The sequence below is a fragment of the Salmo trutta genome, chromosome 31 (genome assembly GCF_901001165.1).
Source record: "Salmo trutta chromosome 31, fSalTru1.1, whole genome shotgun sequence".
Lineage (NCBI taxonomy): Eukaryota > Metazoa > Chordata > Actinopteri > Salmoniformes > Salmonidae > Salmo > Salmo trutta.
In genome coordinates this window covers 45,554,820-45,575,152 of record NC_042987.1, presented here as the reverse complement: position 1 = coordinate 45,575,152, position 20,333 = coordinate 45,554,820, and the positions used below count along the sequence as shown (strand labels likewise).

At 42.7% G+C, this 20,333-nt stretch overlaps 1 pseudogene; it reads left to right on the top strand.

The window, feature by feature from the left end:
* The first annotated feature begins 3,274 nt into the window (after positions 1-3,274).
* On the top strand, positions 3,275-19,134 carry LOC115169230 (protein THEM6-like; annotated as a pseudogene).
* Positions 19,135-20,333: the final 1,199 nt, after the last annotated feature.

Here is a 20,333-nt window from a genome sequence, read left to right as displayed (position 1 = left end):
TATCAAAGGGCGAGTTGGAGCCATTTCCATATTGATTGCGTCTCTGACAAATCATCTCACATCTGTACTAGGGCGTAGGGTCCATTGTGGGACTGGGCCTAGAGTCAAAACAGGACAGACCTGTCCATCGACCCACTGCTGTCTCCTGGATACTCCTTGTGGTGGGTGGCAACGGTCTGTTACTACTGACCTTTCAATATAGGAATTGTTTATGTATAGGAAAGAGGTCAAATGGATTCGTCTATATTTTCTATGTTGTAAAATAAAAATCTATTGATTTGAGTTTTTGTTTGTTTGTTTATAGGCCTACTTAATAAAGATCTCATGATTTAAAATTATTGTGAAATATAGGGAATAGAAACCTGGTTAAAATGTATTATAGTTTAAGATCTAATCGGGAGAATTTAAAGATTCTCTTGATGCAGACAGTGGGGTCTTTTCTCAACTCCTCAACAGGGGATTTGAAGTTTAGATTGACTAAAGGAGTGGCAATATATTTTCTTAAATTATTTTGTTTAAATTAATGTTCATTTTCTCATACCTGTAATATAATTCACTTTTCTTTAGTGTTTATTTTTTTTTCACCCCCGTCCAGTTGGTGGCGAGAATATACATTTAGCGTGTAGTTCGCCAACAAACCCGAAGAAGACGTTGTTTGGGGCAGGGTGACCGGCTCGGAAGTCAGCGCACCATATATCCCCGTTTCTGCTAGCAGCAGGATATTATGCTGATAGGGTTTTTTTTTATTCCTCTTCAAAATAAGAGTCCCTGTGGAAAAGACGTCCTACATTTGGGAATATCGATATATTTTTTTCTCACTCCAGTGCAGTACAACGGTAACGGTTTATCACAACATGGCAACCACCTCAGAAAGTCGATGGGAAATGTTGTATTTTATTATTGTATTATTTAACCCAGAATTATTTTATTTTTTTAAAGTTTACACAAATACTCATATGTTGAAAGCTATTGGGTAGGCTATATTTAAAGAAATACACTGTTAATAAAATACAATAAATGTAATTAGAATTACTCAGTGTCTGCAAAACTGAAATGGGTCTCTTGTGCTGACAGAGTACTGCCCACTCCTTTCACTGCAATGCAGGACACGGTTATAAGGGATTCTTATTGGCTGGTAGATAGAACCTGTCTACCTGCCTCAGCTAAAGTGGTCTGGGAAATACTCAGTAGGGTCTCTACTAACCAAATATGTATAGTTTTGAAGGGGGGCTTGTGCTGCACTATGGTGGGAACCATAAGCATACAGAAAGTCTGGTAAGACTGAAAGACGCAATGTAATTCATATGATTTTGGCCTACATATCACTAGAACAACACAATTTGCCAAGTGACGACTGAAGGTGATTCCTCATGAAACTAAAACAAAACAGGACCGTGATTTGTATTTATTTCAATGAAATGTAGGCCTTTACACTTTGAATGACTAACAACAATAACAAAGAAACAAACTATTGATAACTATGTCTACTTGAACTGTAAATGAACGTGCCTGTAAAAAAAAAATTTAAAAGCTGTGAAGTATTTGTAGTTAATCATATCAGTAATGTAGGTTCAATATATCAGAGTTGTAGCTCTGCCCACCGGTGAAGTGGAGCAGAGCATGCTGGGCGATCTCCAGCTCAGAGATCAGTGAGAGAAAGCTCCAGCCATCCTTGTGTATTCCCACCAGTTAGCTTTCATTGTGTTAGCCAAGGCCAGTGGCCATCCTTGTTGATATGTAAGTACATATTTCATATCTTTCAGGTGTTTATGTCTGAAGATGCACTCTGTGACGATAATGTAATATTTATGGTTATGCTAATTAGTAGTGTATACTGTTCTGGTTTGGACCTGGCTAGTTCTGGTTTGGTTTGTAGTGTCATTTCGGATGTTTAACCCTGTATTTGTACAGGATAATGTCCCCCCAGTGCTTGTGTATATGTCCTGTAATTGTAGAAGTATATGGTACATCATTTTATGGGTATTACATTGTGTTTAACTGTTTAGAGGTATTCCAGTTCGTAGCCCTGTACTGAAGATGACGGTGCTGTGCTTGTAGTACAGGTGTGACGGCACCCCTTCTCATCTGCACCCCTTCTCATCTGCACCCCTTCTCATCTGAAATGCACCCCTTCTCATCTGAAATGCACCCCTTCTCATCTGCACCCTTCTCATCTGCACCCCTTCTCATCTGCACCCTTCTGCATCTGCACCCCTTCTCATCTATGCACCCCTTCTCATCTGCACCCCTTCTCATCTGCACCCCTTCTCATCTGCACTCCTCTCATCTGCACCCCTTCTCATCTGCACTCCCTTCTCATCTGCACCCTTCTCATCTGCACCCCTTCTCATCTGCAACCCTTCTCATCTGCCCCTTATCCCCACCCCTTCTCTCTGCACACCCCTTCTCTCTGCACCCCTTCTCATCTTAGTACAGTCACGTTGTATTGCGCTGAATGGTCCTGTATAGCGTTAAGTCATCAATCATTTTATAGTCATGCATGCTTGTTTATAAGAGATGTGAATTGGAAGGATGGTATTCTGTCAGTCCACTCGTGTATCTTAATTTCTCTCTACTTACAGAACAACACACACACACACACACACACACACACACTTTGTTTGAGGCAAGTTGCCAGAACCACTAAGTGTCTCAGCCCATCCACACTATAAAGAACGTTTGTTCTGTGCATCTTCAGCGTTATTAAACCACCTCAACTGTAATCCTTACCTGTCCTACCCTTACCAGCACACGGAAGCAAACACATAAAGTAAAACCTAAAGAATATACAGGTCCACCAAGTCCTCCCTTACAGTGGATAGCCTATGCACCATAATGCATTGGGGTGCAGCTATAGAAGGGGAGGAGAAACAAAGTGCAGCCGGTTATGTGCGACACAGTCCCCCTCCAAAACTACACGTAAGAGAAAACCTTACTGATTATTTCCCCCCCCCCCCCCCCCCCCCCATTTTAACTGAGACGGGTAGAACACTTCTCTACAGTCCACTATTCTCAACATAACAATGTCAACATTTTCATTATTGGTATAAAAAAAAAAGTTACAACTAATATATATATATATACACTAATTATATGTCATTGTCACAACACAAGTGGCCATTGATTTATTTTTAATCTATTTTGAATTAGATATACACGTAAACATGAAAATGTTAACATAAACATGAAATAAACATTGCAATGTTTTTGAAATGCGGGCTTTTATTTCATTTTTTTTAATCATTTCCTGTATTACCATCCAAGCTGACGTCATCGTGTGTGTTGCTGGTCGACTACCGTCGTTAACGGCTTCTTCCACTTCGCAGCACATCTCCGGATAAACGCTGTAAGTTTACCGGCTATTCATTATGACAATTATTATTATTTTTTAAAACAACATTCTGGTACATGTTAACATCTGTCTAGAAATTGATTAATATAACTTCATGATAAAATAAAGGGAACACAAACCCGACACCACATTTGAGCTAGCTAATTTAGCTAGCTACTAGTACGCGTTAAGCTAACACAGTTAGCCAGCAGATTACCTGAGGTAACACGCTAACCGTTGTTGGTCTGTACTTGAACGTTATTGAACAAGCTAACGCTAGTAATTCACAATTACATTTGCTCAAGTGTTTGATTTCAAGTTGAATTTTGTAGTTCACGCTGCTGATGATTTACAGCCATGCTTTCCCAAATAATGTTAAAAAAAAAAAACATATATAATAATTTCGGGAATCTCTGTTTCATAAATGTTCATCAATTCGCAAGAGGTTGAATGTATCTCACTGGAGAAAGCGAACGAAACAGCGCCCCTCTGTCTCGGTATGTGTAGTCTATGTATCTGATGCTGTCTGGTCAGAAAGAGTATGACATTGAAGACAACCCGTAGCATTAAACGCAAAGGAAGCCAGTGAGCATTTGGCCTCCCTTGATAAAAAAAAACATAAAATAATAGCTAAACTGAGTGAGCTCAGCTGTGAGTGGTCCTGGCACACAAAAAAAAAAGTGTCAAGGGAAACCAGTTTGGATTTGGACCAATCACAAGCTAAAACTTGAATTGTTTAATCTTGTGTTTTATCCTCATGTGGCTAGCTAGCTAAAGCCCCTTCCTAAATTAGCATGGATGGAGATGTGGGGCTGTGGTTTAAACTCGTAAAAGACACACCCTTGCCTTATGCCCTTGGGGAATCCCGTCACCATCTTGGAGGGTGGTCCAAATGATTAGCCAATGAAGGACAATTTGCAACGTAAGCCCCTAAGCCCTGGTTTTTAGTAGAGTTTGTGAGTGTACAATTATGTTCACTTTGCGGCCTGAAACTCACCATAATTCAATTAGTGACGATTGTACATCCGCTAAGAAAAGTCAGCCAAAATGTAAGCGTTTAATATGGATGTCAACATTCCAGTGGAAGTAAAAACACGATTGTAAATAAGTTAGAAATGGTGCTACTAATGCACATGACGGCACAAACACGTCTCGTAAAAGTTTGGTTTTTGTTTGGTTAGCTTTTGGAAATTGTAGAGAAAAAACAAACATTTTCCTTCATTAGAAGTTCCAGCTAGGGAGAGCTGTTATTTAGCTAATTCATTTGCTAGCTATCATACAGTAGGCATATATTAATAATGATATATTTAATGTAAGTAGACATGCAATCATAATTGACTGTAGCGCATATAAAGCACCCACAAGCTACCTACCGGTGGCTGAAACACAATCATCGCGGGATGAATGAGTGATGGAATTTCCGTGCGAGGTGGGGGTCCATTTTATAAATCGTTCCTTCCTCCCTCGCCCTGCAAGTGTATACTCGTCAGACGTCATGATACGTCATTAGAAGTGTCCACTACATTTGAGGGCTGAGGGAATAGGGTGTGTCTTTTAAGTGTTTGGGCTACAGCCACGGATTTGTATATGCAGTTTAACTTAATTCTCTGTACTGGCCAATGATGAGAATAGTGATTCTGATCCAACCATTAATTCATACATTATGCCCCTGGGCCTGAGAGGATGGAAGTTCAACATGTAGCTGGAGGGTAGCATGCTAATGGTAACTAGATAATTGTTGCCCATGAAAGAAAGTTAGGTTAGGGAGCAAGCATTTTAGCCAGGTAGCTTAGGACAACAAACTGGAAGGTTGTACTGTATGACAGAGTCATAGACCGTTTAGACAACATGGAAGATGAGGATGGAATTGGTGTTTCTCTACAAGTAGGGTGAGTCAACGCGTTTTTTATACTTAGACACACAGAAATCACTACCATGGACAGCCACTTCATATTTACCTTCCGTTGATTGGACTAAATAGTTTCTGGTATCTTTTAGTAGTCACTGTATCAGACTAAACAGAGGTGATCCACTGGATATCATAGGTGAATGCACCAATTTGTAAGTCGCTCTGGATAAGAGCGTCTGATAAATGACTTAAATGTAAAAATTAGATGATGAAATGGTGTGGTTTTGTCATGCAATAGAATCTCACTTATTTTTTATTAAATTCATTTTTTTACCTTTTTTTTTAACTAGGCAAGTCAGTTAAGAACAAATTCTTATTTTCAATGATGACCTAGGAACAGTGGGTTAACTGCCTGTTCAGGGGCAGAACGACAGATTTGTACCTTGTCAGCTCAGGGATTTTGAACTTGCAACCTTTCGGTTACTAGTCCAACACTCTAACCACTAGGCTACGCTGCCGCGTTCTGCTTACAACAAAATCTGTTTCATAGTTAGTTTTACATACTAAGTCTTGCATAGTTTTTGTTTTGGTATGTTGCATTGAAAGTAGCTAATAGTGCTTTGATTCGATCATAGTTACCACAATAGAGGGGAATGTTGAGTCTTATTAAGGGGGGGGAAAACGAGACAGTTGAGTGAAGTTCGATCTCGTTCTTCTCTGCGTGGGCCGATGCTTCTCTGTGCAGCAGTACCAGGGAGCTGCTCACCTGCGCACTCACCACTTACATGCTGACCAGACCGGGACACGTCGTGTGCGCGAGCGTCGCAAAATACATTTAGAAATCCATGTTATTCAATTATTGCACCCACACTGCTCGTGCGTGCGCCAACGAGCATCTGCGATGCCAAGGGCTAAAATAGAACTCCTTTCTCTTTCTGACGCAGATCGCTCTGCAAGTCCTGCCTCTCCCATCTCCTCATTGGTTTATAGAAGCAGGTACCCACGTGCCATCTCCTCATTGGTTATACCCACGTGGGTGATTGAACGACCAACTGTTGCCGGTCGTCGTGGTAATACTATGAAAGTTTAGATGCCGATCACCATATAAATTCAAAGATGAAAAAGCCTGGAAGGAGAAGAGACGACTTGAAACGATTCGGTTGGCCGTTTTATGTGTGGATTAATTGTCGGAGTAGAGGACCTTGTGCATTTCAGGTAAAATAACAACTCAATGTTTATATCCCAGGACAAATTAGCTAGCAACAGCAAGCTAGCTAAATAGGACAAATTAGCTAGCAAGTGCAAACTAACTAGCTAAATTTCCATACATGTTTAGTGCTTTTTCGACCTGTCCCCAAATTAATGTCATTGGTTCAGAGTTTGTTTTGATATTTTAACCTGTGTGTCGTGATCGCGTTTGGTGTAGAGGGACAAAATACATTTCTGCACGATGGCGCGCGCGCACAGCCGGTTTGGGTTCCGTGTTAGAGGGAACATTGTTCGCAACACATATGTTGTAATATGGCATTATCTTCTGGATTGGCTTCCCCGGTGATTTAACACACGCTAATGTTGATTTAGCAAATGACCTAGCTAGCTAGCGAGTAGCCATAATCCCAATAGACGTTCATTACCTCTCTACTGTTGATTTAGCAAATGACCTAGCTAGCTAGCGAGTAGCCATAATCCCCAATAGACGTTCATTACCTCTCTACTGTTGATTTAGCAAATGACCTAGCTAGACGTCATTAGGTTCTCTCTAGTCAAATCAGATTTTAATTGTCACATGCTTCGTAAACAAGTGTAGACTAACATTGAAATGCTTACTTACGGGCCTTTCAAACAATGCTGAATACAATAGAAAATTATATACTAATACGGGGAATAAATATACAATGAGCAATGATAGCTTGGCTATATACATGGGGTACCAATCCCTAGTCAATGGTAGCTTGGCTATATACACGGGCTACCTGTATATGTAAATAATCCGATGTATACATGCCTACCTTTGACACGTTTCCCCCCCTTTTCCCACGTATTTAAACCCCCCTGCAAAATAGTAGGTTTCATACATTGTAACATACAGTGCCTCGGAAAGTATTCAGACCCCTTCACTTTTTACACATTTTGTTGTTATGTTACAGCCTTATTCTAAAATGGATTAAAAACAAAACAAATCCTCAGCAATCTACACACAATACCCCATCATAATGACAAAGTGAAAACCGGTTTTTAGAAATGTTTGCAAATGTATTAAAAACAATAACAGATACCTTGTTTACGTAAGTATTCAGACCCTTTGCTATGAGACTCGAAATTGAGCTCAGGTGCTTCCTGTTTCCATTGATCATCCTTGAGATGTTTCTACAACTTGATTGGAGTCCACCTTTGGTAAATTCAATTGATTGGACATGATTTGGAAAGGCACACACCTGTCTATATAAGGTCCCACAGTTGACAGTACATGTCAGAGCCAAAACCAAGCCATGAGGTTGAAGAAATTGTCTGTAGAGCTCCGAGACAGGATTGTGTCAAGGCACAGATCTGGGGAAGGGTACCAAAACATTTCTGCAGCAATGAAGGTCCCCAAGAACACAGTGGCCTCCATCATTCTGAAATAGAAGACGTTTGGAACCACCAAGACTCTTCCTAGAGCTGGCCTCCCGGCCAAACTGAGCAATCGGGGGAGAAGGGCCTTGGTCAGGGAGTTGACCAAGAAGCCGATGGTCACTCTGACAGAGCTCCAGAGTTCCTCTGTGGAGATGGGAGAACCTTCCAGAATGACAACCATCTCTGCAGCACTCTACCAATCAGGCCTTTATTGTAGAGTGGCCAGACAGAAGCCACTCCTCAGTAAAAGGCACATGACAACCCGCTTGGAGTTTGCCAAAAGGCACCTAAAGACTCTCAGGCCATGATAAACAAGATTCTCTGGTCTGATGAAACCAAGATTGAATTCTTTGGCCTGAATGCCAAGTGTTACGTCTGGAGGAAACCTGGCACCATCCCTCCGGTGAAGCATGGTGGTGGCATCCTTGATGAAAACCTGCTCCGGAGCCTCAGGACCTCAGACTGGGGCGAAGGTTCACCTTCCAACAGGACAACGACCCTAAGCACACAGCCAAGACAACGCAGGAGTGGCTTCGGGACAAGTCTCTGAATGTCCTTGAGTGGCCCAGCCAGAGCCCGGACTTGAACCTGATCAAACATCTCTGGAGAAACCTGAAAATAGCTGTGCAGCAATGAACCCCAACAAACCTGACCGAGCTGAGAATTTCTGCAGAGAAGAATTGGAGAAACTCCCCAAATACAGGTGTGCCAAGCTTGTAGCGTCATACCCAAGAAGACTCAATGCTGTAATCGCTGCCAAAGGTGCTTCAACAAAGTACTGAGTAAAGGGTCTGAATACTTACGTAAATGTGATATTTCTGTTTTTTTATTTTTAATAAATTAGCAAATATGGCTAAACCTGTTTTAGCTTTGTCATTATGGGATATTGTTTGTAGATTGAGGGATAAATACTCACTTCTACATGTGACCAAATGTACAGTTTTAAAGCTCTTAATAAATGATTAATTTGCCACGACTGGCTCCTGCCAGCTCCTCAACCGTCACCTCAATCGCTCTCCATTTAGGTCATGGAGGGAAGAATTTGTTGGTTCAGTTACCATGACACCCAAACCTACGGAAGCCAACGAGGATCAAATTAAGAAATTAGTTTTCCTGCTGGTAGACAGAGATCCTTAATAACGGAATGAAAAAAAAAAATACATTTCTCAGATGGCGGATTTGGAATCGTATGCAGATATTGTTGATTTGATTCAAGATACATACATGCTGACAAATTAAACCAGTAATTTGGTACGAGAAGCTGTCACCCTCAGCAGGTCAGTATCGATCTGATACGAGAAGCTGTCACCCTCAGCAGGTCAGTATTGATCTGGTTTGAGAAGCTGTCACCCTCAGCAGGTCAGTTCAGTATTGATCTGGTTTGAGAAGCTGTCACCCTCAGCAGGTCAGTTCAGTATTGATCTGGTTTGAGAAGCTGTCACCCTCAGCAGGTCAGTTCAGTATTGATCTGGTTTGAGAAGCTGTCACCCTCAGCAGGTCAGTTCAGTATTGATCTGGTACGAGAAGCTGTCACCGAGGTTAGACTACACGTCATATGTTAACTCAGTGAGAAAATACCACAACAGAGAAGATTGTGACTTGGCTCAGTGTTATAGGACACCTTCAACTAAACACCTTCAGCTAAACACCTTCAGCTAAACAATCAGGCTATAGGACATCTTCAGCTAAACAATCAGGTATGCAATGGGCAGTAAAAAACATACTTTTTTTTTGTTGCCACATTCATGTACTTAAATTGCACGTAAATAGCATCCGAGAATAGCCGACATTGCGCTATAGGCAGGTGTGACTAGGCAACAGGATGCATGATAGAAAGTGGAAGTACACTATATATACAGCAGTATGTGGACACCCCTTCATCCACTATATATACAGCAGTATGTGGACACCCCTTCATCCACTATATATACAGCAGTATGAGGACACCCTTCATCCACTATATATACAGCAGTATGAGGACACCCTTCATCCACTATATATACAGCAGTATGAGGACACCCCTTCATACACTATATATACAGCAGTATGAGGACACCCCTTCATACACTATATATACAGCAGTATAAGGACACCCCTTCATACACTATATATACAGCCTATGAGGACACCCCTTCATCACTATATATACAGCAGTATGAGGACACCCCTTCATACACTATATATACAGCAGTATGTGGCCCCTTCATTCACTATATATACAGCAGTATGAGGACACCCCTTCATTCACTATATATACAGCAGTATGAGGACACCCCTTCATACACTGTATATACAGCAGTATGAGGATACCCCTTCATACACTATATATACAGCAGTATGAGGACACCCCTTCATACACTATATATACAGCAGTATGAGGACACCCCTTCATACACTATATATACAGCAGTATGAGGACACCCCTTCATACACTATATATACAGCAGTATGTGGACACCCCTTCATACACTATATATACAGCAGTATGAGGATACCCCTTCATACACTATATATACAGCCTATGAGGACACCCCTTCAACTTAGTGTATTCGGCTATTTCAGCCACGCCAGTTGCTGACAGGTGTATAAAATCAAGCACACACCCATGCAATCTCCATAGACAAACATTGACAGTATTATGGCCCGTACTGAAGAGCTCATTGACTTTCAACGTGGCACCGTCATAGGATACCACCTTTCCAACAAGTCAGTTCGTCAAATTTCTGCCCCTGCTAGAGCTTCCCTGGTCAATTGAGATTGTGAAGTGGAAATGTCTTGGAGCAACAATGGCTCAGCCGCAGAGTGGTAGGGCCACACAAGCTCACAGAACGGAACTTCTTGAGGATCTTACGGCCCGTGCCAAATCTTTACAGCCTCCTGAGGCTAGCTCCTTAGCGATGTGGACACCAAGGAACTCTCTCTCGACCTGCTCCACTTCATCCCCCGTCGACGTAAACGGGGGCGTGTTCGCCTTCCGTTTCCTGTAGTCCACGATAAGCTCCTTTGACTTGTTGAGGGGAAATTGTGTTTTCTCTGACCATCTCCCTATAGGCTGTCTCGTCGTCATTGGTGATCAGGCCTACCACTGTTGATGGTGTTTGGAGTCGTGAGTGAACCACGCGAGATATGGCTCAGAAAACGTGCCACAATCCAGGGATGGGAGATGGTAGTGTACTGCTAATTATCCTAAAAGGGGAAAAACTAGCAGTATTTCAAACCTAGCAGTATTTCAATCTTCTCCATTTATTAGTTAGGATAATTAGGTGTACACCTACCATCCCTAGATGGAGGTACGTTTACCCAGCTATTCTCTCGCGCCGCGCTGTCCTGATCGTGATGTAATGAACGTCTAGTCGGGTCTCTGGCTAGCTATCTACTTTTACAGGGTAGTGTGTGTATGGAGGCTCTAGCTGCATTCAAAAGGAAATGCAGAAACGATCCTACTAAAAAATATATATTGTTAATTTTCATTAAGTCCCATGTAACAAGGCCAGTGAAACCAGAGTCATAGCCCTGTCTTTCCTGCCCTAAAGTGAAACCTGACATGTGAGATACTCTAGACCAGTTCTAGAGTAACACCTGTCTCTCTCCCCCTCTCTCTCTCTCCTTCTATTTAACTATTTAAAATCTAAGATCACTAAAGTTCATATTTAGTTTAGAGCGATCAACACAATGTTTTGCATATTTGGAGTTTCTGTACAATTTCCAGTGTTCTGTTTCTGACAACTTAATAAGGTGCTGATGGTCACTAGAATTTTATCGTTGTTTCACCCCAATGCTCAATGTTTACAGAACATTTGGTACTGTCTGATTAGGGTATAGAGGGCCTGGCTGGTGTTTTACAGAACATTTGGTGCTGTCTGATTAGGATATAGAGGGCCTGGCTGGTGTTTACAGAACATTTGGTACGTCTGATTAGGATATAGAGGGCCTGGCTGGTGTTTACAGAACATTTGGTACTGTCTGATTAGGATATAGAGGCCTGGCTGGTGTTTACAGAACATTTGGTACTGTCTGATTAGGATATAGAGGGCCTGGCTGGTGTTTACAGAACATTTGGTGCTGTCTGATTAGGATATAGAGAGCCTGGCTGGTGTTTACAGAACATTGGTACTGTCTGATTAGATATAGAGGGCCTGTCTCAAAAAGCCAGTTAGAATATTTTCTTCTGTTCCGTGCTGGCGGTAATCTCCCCTGTTACAACTTGTCATAAACCAGTTAGATTTTTTTGTTGTTTGACTTTATCTGTGACTTCTCTTCTGTTCACCTGGAAATTCAAACCCTTTTGTCGCTCTCCTCGATCCCCCTCTCTCTCTCTCCTCTCTCCTCGAGCTCTCAATCTCCTCTCTCTCTCTCTCCCCCCTCCAGAGAGATGTTGCTGTGTGCTCTGGGGGGCCTGCTGCTGCTGTTCTCCTGCCTGATGTGTGGTACTTCCTGCGGGGGGTGGTGGTGGTGGTGCAGGCCTGGTTCCAACCCCCGGTCTCGGACGTCCTGGCAGAGCAGTGTGTTGCTGGGAGGGTCCTACCTCATGACCTGGACTATATGGGTCACATGAATAACGCCAGATACCTGCGGGAGTGTGACTTCGCCAGGTTAGACGAACACACTCACATAGGCCTGTTTTACTGTGATACTTTACTACTTTACTTTAAAAACATATATTTAAGTGTTTTGTATGTTTGTATAGAGAGAGCGGTGAAAGGCACATTACCGGTCAAAAGTTTGGACACACCTACTCGTTCAAGGGTTTTTCTATATTTTTACTATTTTTCTGCATTGTAGATAAATATTGAAGACATCAAAACTATGAAATAACACACATAGAATCATGTAGTAACCAAAAAAAGTGTTAAACCAAATTAAAATGTTTTATTCTTCAAAAGTAGCCATCCTTTGTCTTGATGACAGCTTTACACACTCTTGGCATTCTCTCAACCAGCGTCATGAGGAATGCTTTTCCAACAGTCTTGAAGGAGTTCCCACATATGCTGAGCACTTGTTGGCTGCTTTTCCTTCACTCTGTGGTGAAGGAACTCATCCAAAACCATCTCAATTGGGTTGAGGTCGAGTGATTGTAGAGGCCAGGTCATCTGATGCAGCACTCCATCACTCTCCTTTTGCTCAAATAGTCCTTCAACAACAACACCATTCTGTATACCTCTGGCCCTTCTTTGCACACTGTGTTACAAACCTCCAAAACAAGCTTCAATGCCATACAACACTCCTTACGTGGCCTCCAACTGCTCTTAAACGCTAGTAAAACTAAATGCATGCTCTTCAACCGACCGCCACCTGCCCGCCCGACTAGCATCACTACTCTGGACGGTTCTGACTTAGAATATGTGGACAACTACAAATACCTAGGTGTCTGATTAGACTGTAAACTCTCCTTCCAGACTCACATCAAACATCTCCAATCCAAAATGTAATCTAGAATCTGCTTGCTATTTCGTAAGAAAGCATCCTTCACTCATGCTGCCAAACATACCCTCGTAAAACTGACTATCCTACCGATCCTTGACTTCGGCGATGTCATTTACAAAATAGCCTCCAACACTACTCCGGGAAATTGGATGTAGTCTATCACAGTGCCATCCGTTTTATCACCAAAGCCCCATATACTACCCACCACTGCGACCTGTACGCTCTCGTCGGCTGGCCTTGCTACATATTCTTTGCCAGACCCACTGGCTCCAGGTCATCTATAAGTCTTTGCTAGATGAAGCTCCACCTTATCTCAGTCCGCTGGTCACCCCTAAGGCCAACACCTCCTTTGGCTGCCTTTCCTTCCAGTTCTCTGCTGCCAATGACTGGAACGAATTTCAAAAATCGCTGAAGTTGGAGTACATTTCCCTCACTAACTTTAAACATCAGCTATCTGAGCAGCTACCGATCGCTGCAGCTGTAACATAGCCCATCTGTACATAACCCCAATCTACCTACCTCATCCCCATATTGTTTATATTAACTTTGCTGTTTTTTTGCACCCCAGTATTTCTACTTGCACATCATCACCTGCTCATCTATCACTCCGGTGTTAATCTGCTAAATTGTAATTACTTTGTTACTCTTGGCCTATTTATTGCCTTACCTCCCTAATCTTACCTCATTTGCTCACACTGTATATAGACTTTTCTATTGTGTTATTGACTGTACATTTGTTTATTCCATGTGTAACTCTGTGTTGTTTTTTGTCGCTTTGCTTTGCTTTATCTTGGCCAGGTCACAGTTGTAAATGAGAACTTTATTCTCAACTAGCCTACCTGGTTAAATAAAGGACTTATTCTAAACTAGCCTACCTGGTTAATAAAGGACTTATTCTAAACTAGCCTACCTGGTTAAATAAAGGTGAAATAAAATAAAAACAATGGGACAGTGGTTACTTCATACGAAAGTACAAAATGTGTGCTGAATTAAATAAAGGTGAAATAAATAATAAATAAATGAATAGTAGTGGTTTCTTTGCAGCACTTCGACCATGAAGGCCTGATTCACACAGTCTCCTCTGAACAGATGATATTGAGATGTGTCTGTTACTTGAACTCTCTGAAGCATTTATTTGGGCTGAAATCTGAAGTGCAGTTAACTCTAATGAACTTATCCTCTGCAGCAGAGGGAACTCTGGGTCTTCCTTTCCTGTGGCGGTCCTCATGAGAGCCAGTTTCATCATAGCGCTTGATGGTTTTTGCGACTGCACTTGAAGAAACTTAAAAGTTCCGTATTGACTGACCTTCATGTCTTAAAGTAATGATGGACTGTCATTTCTCTTTGCTTATTTGAGCTGCTCTTACCATAATATGAACTTGGTCTTTTACCAAATAGGGCTATCTTCTCTATACCACCCCTACCTTGTCACAACACAACTGATTTGCTCAAACGCATTAAGAAGGAAAGAAATTCCACAAATTAACTTTTTTCAATTAACAGGTGTGCCTTGTTATGCATTCCAGGTGACTACCTCGTGAAGCTGGTTGAGAGAATGCCAAAAGTGTGTAAAGCTGTCATCAAGGCAAAGGGTGGCAACTTGGAAGAATAAAATATATTTTAATTCGTTTAGCACTTTTTTTGTTTACTACATGATTCCATGTGTTATTTCATAGTTTTGATGTCTTCAATATTATTCTACAAAGTAGAAAATAGTACAAAATAAAGAAAAACCCTTGAATGAGAAGATGTGTCCAAACTTTTGACTGGTACTGTATATACAGTACATCCAGAAAGTATTCAGACCCCTTGACTTTTTTTCAGATTTTGTTACGTAACAGCCTTTTTCTATAATGGATTCAATGAATTGTTTTCCTCATCAATTTACACACAATACTGACAAAAGTTAAAACAGGTTTGTAGACATTTTTGCAGGATTGACTATACAGTGCATTCGGAAAGTGTTTTGACCCCTTGACTTTTTCAAAAACAAAGAACGTTACAGCCTTATTCTAAAATTGATAAAATTGTTATTTTCCCTCATCAATCTACACACAATACCCCATAATGACAAAGCAAAAAACAGGTTTTTAGACATTTTTGCAAACGTATTAAAAATAAAAATCTGAAATATCACATTGACAGAAGTATTCAGACCCTTTACTCAGTACTTTGTTGAAGCACCTTTGGCTGCGATTACATCCTCCGAGTCTTCTTGGGTATGACCCTACAAGATTGGCACACCTGTATTTGGGGAGTTTCTCCCATTCTTCTCTGCAGATCCTCTCATGCTCTGTCAGGTTGGATGGGGAGCGTCGCTGCACAGCAATTTTCAGGTCTCTCCAGAGATGTTCAATCGGGTTCAAGTCCGTGCTCTGTCTGGGCCACTGAAGCACATTCAGAGACTTGTCCCAAAGCCACTCCTGCATTGTCTTGGCTGTGTGCTTAGGGTCATTGTCCTGTTGGAAGGTGAACCTTTGCCCCAGTCTGAGGTCCTGAGCGCTCTGGAGCAGGTTTTCATCAAGGATCTCTCTGTACTTTGCTCCGTTCATCTTTCCCTCGATCCTGACTAGTATCCCAGTCCCTGCTGCTGAAAAACATCCCCACAGCATGATGCTGCCACCACCACCATGCTTCACCGTAGGGATGGTGTCAGGTGTCTTCCAGACGTGACGCTTGGCATTCAGGCCAAAGAGTTCAATCTTGGTTTCATCAGACCAGAGAATCTTGTTTCTCATGGTCTGAGAGTCTTTTGTGACTCTTGGTAAACTCCAAGCGGGCTGTCATGTGCTTTTTACTTGAGGAGTGGCTTCTGTCTGGCCACTATACCATAAAGGCCTGATTGGTAGAGTGCTGCAGAGATGGTTGTCCTTCTGGAAGGTTCTCCCATCTCCACAGAGGAACTCTGGAGCTCAGTTTGGCCGGGCTGCCAGCTCTAGAAAGAGTCTTGGTGGTTCCAAACTTCTTCCATTAAGAATGATGGAGGCTACTGTCTTCTTGGGGACCTTCAATGCTTCAGAAATGTTTTGGTACCCTTCCCCAGATCCGTGCCTCGACACAATCCTGTCTCTGAGCTCTATGGACAATTCCTTCGACCTCATGGCTTGGATTTTTCTTCTGACATGTGCTGTCATCTGTGGGACCTTATATAGACAGGTGTGTGCCTTTTTCAATTGATTTGGCGTGATTTGGACTTACCACAGGTGGACTCCAATCAAGTTGTAGAAACATCTCAAGGATGATCAATGGAAACAGGAAGCACCTGAGCTCAATTTCAAGTCTCATAGCAAAGGGTCTGAATACTTATGTAAATAAGGTATTTTTGTGTTTTATTTGTCATAAAATCTATATCTATCCATGGTGTTTACAGTTAATATTGGTGAGTTAGGATGCAGATATTTTGGGGTTTTAAGGTATTTTAGATATTTCTGGATTGAATGGGATTCTATGGGAAAACGGCATGACACAATATATATTATACGTTTCAAAATAGGTGAGATGGGGACCAAAAACTGCCTTAGGATATTATTGACTGCAGTATAGGTGAGTTTGAAATCAGGTACACGTGAAAATGGGGGATCTCCTCCTTTCAGTGGTAACGCTGCTCTTTTGCTTTAACACAAACTGACAATTGTGACTTAAAGTAAAATAACTGTTTATACAGGCCATATTTGTTGATAAAACCCTACTTAATTAAATAACTGTTGTTTTTACAAAAACAAATATATCCATGTATGTTTAAGACGTGGTCTTAGTAAATACATAAGTTACTACATTATAATTAGCTTTATTTTCATTACTGAAATCAATGTTCTCATTACCGAAACGGGCCTAAAAAATGGGACGTGGTAATGCGGAATGTATGTTCTTTTATTTTTTTTATGGGGCTTATTCAGTCAAATAAAAGGAGACAGCCGATATGAATCAGGAAACAGTTGACCCCATCACTGAAGCCCATTGGTTCTCCATGTTGGTAAGGTAATAGTTCTCTGACTTTTTCCCAATTTAGCTTTTTGAGCCATTTCGGTAATGAGAAGGCCAAGTGAGTTAAAAGGGGGTGTTTTGAGAATAAGCTCCTCATTCGGGAAAGGTTAACTTGACCAGAGGACTACTCTAGACCAGGTTTCCCAGAGTGACCCCTGGGCAGGTGAGTCCTGAGAATACATCAGTAATCACACACTTTCTTCTTTGGGTTAATGGAGGACGGTTTTGGGTCACGGGAGGACGGTCAATGTCTCATTTCACGGGAGGACAGTCAATGTCTCATTTGGGTCATGGGAGGACTGTCAATGTCTCATTTGGGTCACGGGAGAACAGTCAATGTCTCATTTGGGTCACGGGAGAACAGTCAATGTCTCATTTGGGTCACGGGAGAACAGTCAATGTCTCATTTCACAGGAGGACAGTCAATGTATCATTTGGGTCACGGGAGAACAGTCAATGTCTCATTTGGGTCACGGGACAACAGTCAATGTCTCGGATCTGGAGCTGAAATAGTTTAAGATCCCCTGCTGTCGATGATGCATCCTGGGTGTGTTTTTATGTAATAAACCTATTTTAATGTCAACTTAACCTAGTATACCATTTTTATGATTTATGGACCACTAAAGCAACATATTTGTGGTTGTATTCAAGTAAGTTAGGTTTTTGTAAAGTCAAATTGTATAAAATAGCTCCTTTTGAATCCGGATACATTTCGGGAAATGAGAATTTGTGGTGAATTTTTTTTTTTTAAATAAATAAAATAAAAAAATCTGTATTATATTATTAATAATGTATTTAAATGAAGACACTTCCCCTACACCTAGACATCTTAGTTCTCAGAATGATAGTTTGATTTTTTTTTTTGCAGATGCATCATGTTTTGTAACTCAATTTGCTACAGACCATTTTTTTTTCAAAGTGGTTTGTTGAGAATCACTCAGATGGCGTAAGGCATTAAGGTAATGCCTGGTCTGGTTCCCTATTCCTCCTCCAGGTTCCACCATTATATGAGGAACGGGATCTTTAAGACCCTACGCACCCTGAAGGCCACCATGGTGGTGGGGGCCCTCTACTATTCGCTACCGACGCTCGCTGGCCTTCGGGGAAGCATTTGACTTGCGCACCTCGCATCGTGGCATGGGACGACAATCATTCTTCGTGGAGCAGCGGTTTGTCTCCCAGGGCGACGGGTTCATCTCCGCGGTGATGCTGTGCAGACAGAACGTTCTCCGTAGCAACCCCGAGAGCATCCTACAAGCTGCTCTGCAAGAGAAAGGTAGGAGAAGAATGGAGGAGAGTGAGGGTGTGGAGAGGGGGGAGTAGAGAGGGGTGTGGAGAGGGGGGAGTGAGGGTGTGGAGAGGAGGGGGAGGGAGGAGAGGAAGGGAGGTGGGGAGGGGAGAGAGAGAGGAAGGGAGGTGGGGAGAGGAGAGGAGAGGAGGTGGGAGGGAGGGAAGGGAGGGAGGAGGTGGGGAGGGGAGGGGGAGGGATGAGAGGAGGGTGGGAGGGAGGGAGGAGAGGTGAGGGTGTGGAGAGGGGGGAGGGAGGGATGAGAGGAAGGGAGGTGGGGAGGGATGAGAGGAGGGGAGGGATGAGTAGGAGGGAGGGGGGGATGAGGGGAGGGATGAGATGAGAGGAGGAGAGGAGGTGGGAGGGATGAGAGAAGGGGAGGAGGGTGATGAGAGGAAGGGCAGGAAGAAGAAGAGGTGGAGGGAGTGGGGGGAGAGAGGGTGGCCTTTGATGCATGTGACATCACTCAGTCCTCGCTCTCTCGTGTTGTTCAGGTGGGAGTGTCCCGGACTACCCTGAGGATCTGCAGCACTGGATTAGCTTCATCTCAGCCAGCAGCCTCAGGCCCTGAGAGCCAGAGCCGGACTAGAGGACAAGACTGGAGCACAGGAAGACAAAGACAAGTTGGATACACACATTCCTTGAGTAGGCCCTACATTCCACATTGTTGTAATCCCGGCCCCAAGCCACACCTGATTTCACTAATCTGCTTATCAGCTGTTGAATCAGTGTGAGGGCCAAGGAACTGACATGACTGACAGCCCCCTCAGAATACAGGAAACTAAAACTGACATGACCGACACACGCTCCCGCAGAATACAGGAACTAAACTGACGTGACCGACAGCTCCCTCAGAATACAGGAACTAAACTGACATGACTGACAGCTCCCTCAGAATACAGGAACTAAACTGACGTGACTGACACCCCTCCCTCAGAATACAGGAACTAAACTGACATGGCCGACAGCTCCCTCCGAATAACAGGAACTAAACTGACGGTGACTGACAGCTCCCTCAGAATACAGGAACTAAACTGACGTGACTGACAGCTCCCTCAGAATACAGGAACTAAACTTACAGGACTGACAGCTCCCTCAGAATACAGGAACTAAACTGACATGACCGACAGCTCCCTCAGAATACAGGAACTAAACTGAACATGGCCGACAGCTCCCTCCGAATACAGGAACTAAACTGACGTGCTGACAGCTCCCTCAGAATGCAGGAACTAAACTGACGTGACTGACAGCTCCCTCAGAATACAGGAACTAAACTGACATGGCCGACAGCTCCCTCAGAATACAGGAACTTATTCATTATGATTTTCATTACACATTGTTGTAGCCCGGCCCCAAGCACACCTGATTCAACTAATCTGCTTATCAGCTGTTGAAATCAGGTGAGGGCCAAGAACTGACATGACTGACAGCCCCCTCAGAAATACAGGAACTAAACTGACATGACCGACAGCTCCCTCAGAATACAGGAACTAAACTGACGTGACCGACAGCTCCCTCAGAATACAGGAACTAAACTGACATGACTGACAGCTCCCTCAGAATACAGGAACTAAAACTGACGTGACTGACACCTCCCTCAGAATACAGGAACTAAACTGACATGGCCGACAGCTCCCTCCGAATACAGGAACTAAACTGACGTGACTGACAGCTCCCTCAGAATACAGGAACTAAACTGACGTGACTTGACAGCTCCCTCAGAATACAGGAACTAAACTTACATGACTGACAGCTCCCTCAGAATACAGGAACTAAACTGACATGACCGACAGCTCCCTCAGAATACAGGAACTAAACTGACATGGCCGACAGCTCCCTCCGAA